The following is an 8525-nucleotide window of genomic DNA, read 5'->3' as shown; positions in this document are numbered from 1 at the left end:
GACCACGGATGGATTACCTCTCTGTACATCAATGTCCTTACCCTAGAGCTGAAGATAATAATGCTTGCCTCCAGAGCTGTCATTAAAAGGAAATGGAAGTATGTGGAGCTGTCCAGCTGAGTGCCTAGCACATAATCAGTACCAGTAAATCAGTGCTGTCTCCATGACAGTGCGAACATTTAATTTAGGAAAAGAAGGTAAGGATGAAATTATGCAATTAATACAGAACCTTTAATCTAATCCGATGACATGTAGAATTGATGAACAGACCAGTCATCCAGGAAGGGACATGGCAGAGCAAGTAAGCCAGGGTTTGGAGGTCAAACAAGTTTAAAAGCTAACCTGATCCATCGCCCGTGAGCCATGAGGCAAGCCACTGAAACTCCTTACATCTGGGTTCCTCCTCTGTAAAATGGGGCTGACATGGGGATGTTGGGAGGATTACAGAGAAGGAAGGACAGAAACTACTGAGGACAGGGCTGAAGCCAACTAAGCTCTGGTTTACAGAAGACGTTATTCATTAACTGTATGGAACTAGTCAGGGAGCATAAATGTTCACTTCTGGGCAAATTTACTTTATCACAAGTCCCAATAAATTGGTGAAAGAACAAGGTGTGTATTCTTGGTCTCCTGGTAGAACAATTTTATCAGCTTTGCAAAATAACCTCTGAAAGGCTTTCCAGATCACTGTAGGCTAGCCAGTGTGTCCTGGATTGATTGTCATCTTTGCAGAGAGTTACTGCCAGATGATAGGGAGATGTAATGTCCCGGAAATAAAGTAAGTGAACCCCCTTTCCTTTTCATCAGAAGGCAAGATTGATGGGCATAAAATTAGTGACATGTGGATCAAGGAAGCTAAGAATCCTCCCCAGTGTAACTGACAGGGAAAGGCTCTGATGGTAGATATGGATCTTACATATCCATAGAGCCAAAAAGGGCATATTAGTTCAACTCAGTTCTCTAAACTGATAGGAAAACTCAGGCCCAGCATGCGGACTGAGTGAAGAATGTGTAAATTATATAGCGTTTGTCAGATCTACCCTTAATGATCCTAAGAGAAAAACATCACATCTCCTTCTAAAAGAAAAAGGAGAATAATTGTGATCTTCATCAGAAAAACAAAATTATCCAGGTATATTTCATTTGGAAGGAAGTAAACATAGATGGTTTCACACATTTCAGAGTTTTTGAAATTATATTTTTGGAGTGACGTTCTTGAGAGGGTTGGGTACATGGCACCATTCTTTTCCATTGGCTGTATTTAATCATTCTTATGAGCTTTCTTTTGAGAAGAACCTAAACATGGAAACTGTATTTTTTTTATTTTTTTTAATTTAAATTCAATTAATTCACATGTAATATATTACTGATTTCAGAGGTAGAGGTCAGTGATTTATCCATCTTGTATAACCCCCAGTGCTCATTGTATCATGAGCCCTCAATATTCCTCACCCAGTAACCCCATCTCCCCCACCCTCCCCTCTCCAGCAACTTTCAGTTTGTTTCCTGGGATTAAGAGTCTCTTAAAATTTGTCTCCCTCTCTGATTTCATCTTGTTTTATTTTTTTTGGAAATTATTTAAAAGGCAGAATAAGAGACAACCTTGGAAGGGAAAAAAAAAATAGAGTAAGTTTGTGGTTTCCTACTTAGTCATCACCACTTTCTCAACTTTTTTAAACCAAGAAGTGGTTCTGTTTTGGAACACAGTAATCACTGTTGTAGGTTTTGAAATAACTTCTACAGTTTTTAAACTTTTTTAAAAAGATTTTGTTTTTTAAGTAATCTCTACATCCAACATGGGGCTCAAACTCACAGCTTTGAGATCAAGAGCATGCTCTACCAACTGAGCCAGCCAGGCGCCCCTAGATTTTCCAGATTTTAATGCAAAACATGGAAATGTACAATTTTAGAATAACATAGTAGAAGATGTACTTGTCCTTGAACTTATGCCAATTCAGTTAAACCATGAGAGGTTCTCAAAACTGAAGATCCGTGTTCCTTAGTTTCCTTCCTTAGGAGATGCCTACACCCTGGGAATATAGACTCTCCAGCCTAATTTTTCTAATCTATTCCTGATTTCTGAGCCCTTTCCTAAGAGGATACTCACTTTCTCATGCAGCACCTGGGTGGCTCAGTCGGTTAAGCATCTGACTTTTGGTTTTGGCTCAGGCCCTGATCTCAGATTGAGCCCTGCATCAGGCTCCCTGCTCAGCACAGAGTCTGCTAAAAGATTCTTTCCCTCTGCCCCTCACACCCGCTCCTCTCTCTCTCTCTTTCTCTCTTTCTCTCTCTCTCTCTCTCTCTCTCTGGGATAAATAAATAAATCTTAAGAAAAAAAAAAGTGATTACCCACTTTTTCTTTCCTATTCTTTCTTTACTTCACAGTCCTTTTCTTCCTCCATTAACTTACCTGAAGATCTCTGTTGTCTCTAGGACACTGAACAACCTCCATAAAATTACTCACCAGACTTCTCAGGAATTAGGTTGAATCCATTCTGGAGTTAATTTGGAGAGTTTCACAGACTCTGAGGGAAAGAAAAACATGAACACAATTTTAATTCCCACTCTGCTGATTACAGATCCCAAATGTAGAAACAAAATGAATTCGTCCTGGAAGAAATACTAGGCTTTAAACAGTTATACTCTTTCCAGCAGGAGAGAGTTTAGACCAGCCAAGTTATCAGTTCTAGCCAACATTACACATGTTCAAAGAGAATGATTTATAAAGGTTAATTCCGACTGACTCTAAGTACCTTTGGAGTTTTTAAAGTGATTTCATGAAAACTATAATTAATAATAATAAAGATTATAAAAGTGATTTGTATCATTGTGAATTAAACACCACACTAAGAATGAGAAATTAAAAGAACAAGTTTGGTATTTTTATGATCAATATGAGTTAAATGACAGATATATAAACTATCACCACTTACCTAAATATACATATACATATTAATGAACAGATTGTACTCATGTAGACGATTTATGGTCTCTGACCTTAAAAAGATAATGGCAGCATGCATTTTCTCTAAATGCGCTGTGCACTGCCAGTCCCCACGAGTTCTTGCTTAGACTTTGTGACATTGTTAACTTCTAACTCCTCCATAGAACGTCATAGAACTTAGACCGGTCCCTCTATAATACTCTAAAATTGCTATAAATGCTTATTTGCTGCTTGCTTTTTGCATTTTTCATCACTGATTAAGTCCTGGGGTGCCTGGGTGGCTCAGTGGGCTAAAGCCTCTGCCTTTGGCTTGGGTCATGATCTCAGGGTCCTGGGATCAAGCCCCACATCGGGCTCTCTGCTGAGCAGAGAGCCTGCTTCCTTCTCTCTCTCTGCCTGCCTCTCTGCCTACTTGTGATGTCTGTCTCTGTCAAATAAATACAATATTAAAAAAAAAAATAAAAGAACTAAGTCCTGGAAATTGCTCAAAATGGGGTTTGACACAGAACAGATATTCAATAAATATTTCTGTTACTAATGAGATCCATTTGCCCCCCTCACTTAAGATTTTGTAAAGTATGATTTTTTTTTTTTTAGAATTTTGGATTATGCTATAGTTAGGGCTTGAGTTTTCATGTCTTTTCTTTTAATATTTTACTTTATTTCTTTTTTTTTTTTTTTTTTTTTTTTTTTTTTTTTTTTTTTTTTTAAAGATTTTATTAATTTATTTGACAGAGAGAAAGATCACAAGTAGGTGGAGAGTCAGGCAGAGAGAGAGGAGGAAGCAGGCTCCCGCTGAGCAAAGAGCCCGATGCGGGGCTCGATCCCAGGACACTGAGATCATGACCTGAGCCGAAGGCAGCGGCTTAATCCACTGAGCCACCCAGGCGCCCCTTTTACTTTATTTCTATTAAAATAAACTCAAAAAGGAAATATACCAAAGAAAATAAAGTTTCACTATTATTTTAGGTATTCAGTCTTGCTGTTTGGAAATTATGGAAAAATATTATGACCTAATGGCCTAATTCTATATAAAATATAAGTGCATTTATGTTTATATACATTCATTTTACATGCACTGCATAGTAAGAGTCTGGAAAAGGAATAGATACTAGATTTGGGATTAGAGTAGACCTATCTTTACTTTTTAAGCAATACAGTTCCATAAAAATCTTAATGTTTCAGTAGTTTATACTTTTTTTATAATCATAAAAACAATATAAAAATTTTTTTAAATACTTGATTCTCTTTCCAGTTATATTGTTCAATACAATCCACATTCCCTTTAGATACCAACACTTCTGTATGTGTATGTGTGTGTGTTTGTGTATACACATACAAATAGTACAGAACCCGAATCCCATGTAATAAAAGTGTAGCGATTACTGAGAAGAATGAAAAGTATTTTCCATCTTGTTCACAGCCCTTAATACTACCCTAACCCTGTTGTCCATGAAAGCTTGCTCCTCACCCACTTTTCAGAGACTGCCTGGCCTAGCCTAGAATGCTTGGTCTCATCCCTTTGGCCCAGATCCTGCCTCTACCTCAGTGGACTTCGCATTTGGAAGTGGACGCTGTTTTTGGACCCTAGATGTTTCTCCATGCACTTGACTCAGTCCTTCAGCCGTCAGACGTCCATGAGAACCCTATCTCTTGCTCCAGTCTCATCATGAGAGCTCAGTTCCTGAGCCAATTCGTTCTTCAGGGGGCATATTTTCTGGAAGTGGGCTAAATTCTTGGGGGGAAAGAGGAATTGAAACAGAAAAACCTGCAACACTTGTACTTTATGTATATCCTCAAAGTGTAGAGAATGCCTGGCCTTCACTGAAAACACTACCTCTTGACCAAAGCATGGCCAATTCATGGTGATGTCATATAGGTGATAGACATTCAATAATATGAAGACAGAAGAACAGGCAGTCATTGCCTGGTGTTGCTTTTGGACATCCAGATTGTCTACAAATGCCATCAGCAAGAATGACAGATTTTTAAAAAGTTAAATAATAAAGGAAACATGGGGATTTCATCCTTAATCTCCCCCAGAAAAGAAACAATTAGGAGCATGAGAGCCACCTCAACAGATTAAACCCAGTGATGGGGGTGGGTCATGAGGGGCACCCCAAAGTAGCAGGAGGCCTCCCAAAATGGTCAAATCGGCTTCACTATGGGAAATTTGCCCCCAAGACCACCACCCAGACAGAAGGAAAGTTTGTTGACAGTCTGGGCTCCCTCCTGAAATCCACCTCTCAGTAGATAGTATTGAGCAAGGGGCAAGCACAATAATCAAGAAAAGTTTTATCACTCGACACCTTAGCAAAATTCAAAGGTGGGGTCACAAATTATCAGCAAGTTGTTGTGGTGAGGAAATCTTCTGCATCACTTTTCTAAACCTTTTCTAGATCACAAACCTAGAATCTGATACCTGTGGACAGTATTCCCAGGGAAACGTGTAACACGCAAGTTTGCACTCCATTTCAGAGACTTCAAAGACGCCTCTCCACCTTCTGCTGCTTATAAACTCAGGGAAGACCTTTGGAATAGAAACTAAATCCCATTCTGCAAAACTAAAGCCCAGTAGGAAAATATGCTTTTGCATTGACCATATAAAAGCAAGGAATTGTTAATACAGATTTTAAAAATAATCAGGAGGGAAATGATGATCTTTAATACCACCTTATCAGATGGCAGGGTGAAGGTCATTAGAAATAACTCACATCAATTGGAAGTGATGTGTGAGCCACCTCCTCCCTCCCCCCTGCAAAAAAAGAAGAAATAACTCACGTCTCATAGTTCTAGCTTTTGAAGTTCCTAGCCAATAGAAATAATAATGATGCTCAAAGTAAAAATCATTAACTCTATACCTACCATATATATCAGGTCTCAGACACACACTTTGTTTAGTTAACAAGTAGTTATTGAGAATTTTAAGGGCTATTTTTCTAAGAGGTGGGGGGGGGCAGGGACAGAGGGAGATAGAGAATCTTGAGCAGGTTCCTCACCTCAGCATGGAGCCTGACATAGGGCTCGAACTCAGAGATCATGATCTGAGCCAAACCAAGGGTCTGAGGCTTAACTGACTGAGCCACCCAGATGCCCCTTAGTGGTCATTTTAAATAAGTAAGCTACATAGAGCTTAGAAGAAATCTTGACACTTGGCAAGTACTTTAGACAAGTCAGCTATTACTATCATACTCAGGAAGTTCAACAGTGCTAGTGGGTTTATTCAAAAAGGCCCCCCAAGACACTGGACACCGCCCCTCTCTAAAAAGTCAATGATCCGCCCCAGAAATCTGCATGAGAGCCTAATTTTCCCCTTACAGCTTACATTTTGTTCAATACTGCCAGAAAGTACATTTAGCATAAACATCAAAAAAACTGCTGAAACCCGGGATTGAACCAGGGACCTTTAGATCTTCAGTCTAACGCTCTCCCAACTGAGCTATTTCAGCTTGCTCAGGCAGCTTTTCCTGTATAACTACAGGGGAATAATATTTGTTTTACAACAGTAAAAAATGTCAATAGGTTGACGGTTCAGCTGGAGGTTGACATTTAACAAATAGTATAGAGATGAGGAGGCAAGGTCCTTGTTTCTAAGCTTAAAGTAAAAAATAATTTCTTTTCTCAGTTATATTTTAGCTGTTCTGCAAAAGGTGTTTCCCACTTAAAAATATACCATGGGCTCTTCTTGTGTCAGAAAAAGAGTCTTTAGTTGGCATTTATGTCTAATATATGCTTAATTTCTAGAAAAATGACAGCATGGTCCACTTAAATATTTAATGAAGTATCAACCTCCACAAAAGACGTGTTCCTATAGACGTAGACATAGCCAGGATTAGAAGCCAGCTGAAGACGACAGCTCCAAGGAGACCATAGAAGGGAAATGACAGACACAAACAAAGGGAACAGGACAGATGAAGTAAGCTGGAAAGCTGTGGTAGCAGAGCAATGGGCTCCCAAGGACGCCTGTGTCCTAACCAACCCCAGAAAACACAGTACGTTAGGGTAGCTGGCAAAGGAGAAGCAAAGTGGCCGTGGAATGAGGTTCCTCCTCCCTTGACACTGACATGGGGAGAGGAGCCTGGATCATCGAGGTGGGTCCAAGGTAATCACCACAGTCCTTCTAAGTGAGACAAAGAGACCGGCATGCAGAACCGGAGAGATGACAGCATGAGAGGAAGGCTGCCTGGCATTGCTGGATTGCAAGAGGAGGGGGTGCCACCAGGAATGGGACAGCCTGAGGAGGCTGGAGAATGCAAGCAAGCAGCCTCTCCCTAGAGCTTCCGCCAAGGAAGGCAGCCCCCCCCACATCGTGGTTTCAGCCCACGGATGTTAATTTTGGTCATCTCACCTCCAGAACTGTAAGATAATAAACAGGTGTTGTATTCAGTCACTAAGTCTGTGCTCATTTGTTTCAGCAGCATTCAGAAACGACTATAAGTTCATAAAAAACATATTTATTAGTTCCCAAGGAACAAATGTGAGACTCCTCTCCTCACCACCACAGCACAGTGGGGAATCAGAATGAGCTGAAGAAGGTGTGGTTCTTCCCACTGATGGTAGAGAAGTTCTCTGGGGGTGTCAGAGGCCAGAGCTCGTCTGCAATCAGCAAGTGGGGGCTGCGGAGCAGAAAGCTGTCCACGAGGGTGCCCACAAAATTTCCTAGAGAGGAAGTACCAGTGAGTCTTCTGCAAGCCCCTGCAGCTGTGCTTCTCTCTCTCTCTTTTTTTTCTAAGTTTTTATTTAAATTCCAGTTAGTTAATAAACGGTGTAATATCAATTTCAGATAGAGAATTTAGTGATTTATCATTTACATACAACACTCAGTGTTCATTACAAGTGTCCTTCTTAATCCGCATCACCTATTCAACCCACCCCCGTCCACCTCCCCTTCAGGATCCACCATGTTGTTCTCTACAGTAAGAGTCTGTTCCTTAGTTTGCCTCTCCTTCCCCACTCCCACCATGTTCATTGTTTTTGTTTCTTAAATTCTACATATGAGTGAGATCATATAATTGTCTTTCTCTAACTGACTTATTTCACTTAGCCTGATCCCGTCTAGTTCCATCCACGTCATTGCAAATGGCAAGATTTCATTCCCTTTGTCTCTGAGTGGTATTCCATTATATATAGATACACCATCTCTGCTTTACTCATTCATCTGTTCATGGATATTTGGGCTCATTCTATAATCTGGTGATTGTTGATAGTGGTGCTGTAAATATCGGGGTGCATGTGTGCCTTCAGATTAGTATATTTGGTATATATACATACCAAACCATATATTAGTATGGTTTGTGTAAATACCTAGAAGTGTAATTGCTTAATCACAGAGAAGTTCTATTTTTAACTTTTTTTTTTTTTAAAGATTTTATTTATTTATTTGACAGAGAGAAATCACAAGTAGACAGAGAGGCAAGCAGAGAGAGAGAGAGAAGCAGGCTCCCTGCTGAGCAGAGAGCCCGATGTGGGGCTCGATCCCAGGACCCCGAGATCATGACCTGAGCCGAAGGCAGCGGCTTAACCCACTGAGCCACCCAGGCGCCCCCTATTTTTAACTTTTTGAGGAACCTCCATACTGTTC

General features: G+C 40.2%; 1 non-coding gene across 1 annotated transcript; it reads right to left on the bottom strand.

Annotated features, from left to right (window-relative positions):
• Positions 1-6320: 6320 nt before the first annotated feature.
• TRNAF-GAA (transfer RNA phenylalanine (anticodon GAA)) lies at positions 6321-6393 on the bottom strand. Its single transcript has one exon. It is a non-coding gene; the product is annotated as a tRNA-Phe (tRNA).
• Positions 6394-8525: the final 2132 nt, after the last annotated feature.

Source organism: Mustela lutreola, chromosome 3 (assembly GCF_030435805.1).
Source record: "Mustela lutreola isolate mMusLut2 chromosome 3, mMusLut2.pri, whole genome shotgun sequence".
NCBI lineage: Eukaryota > Metazoa > Chordata > Mammalia > Carnivora > Mustelidae > Mustela > Mustela lutreola.
The sequence above is the reverse complement of the archived record's forward strand: the minus strand, read 5'-3'. Positions and strand labels throughout refer to the sequence as shown.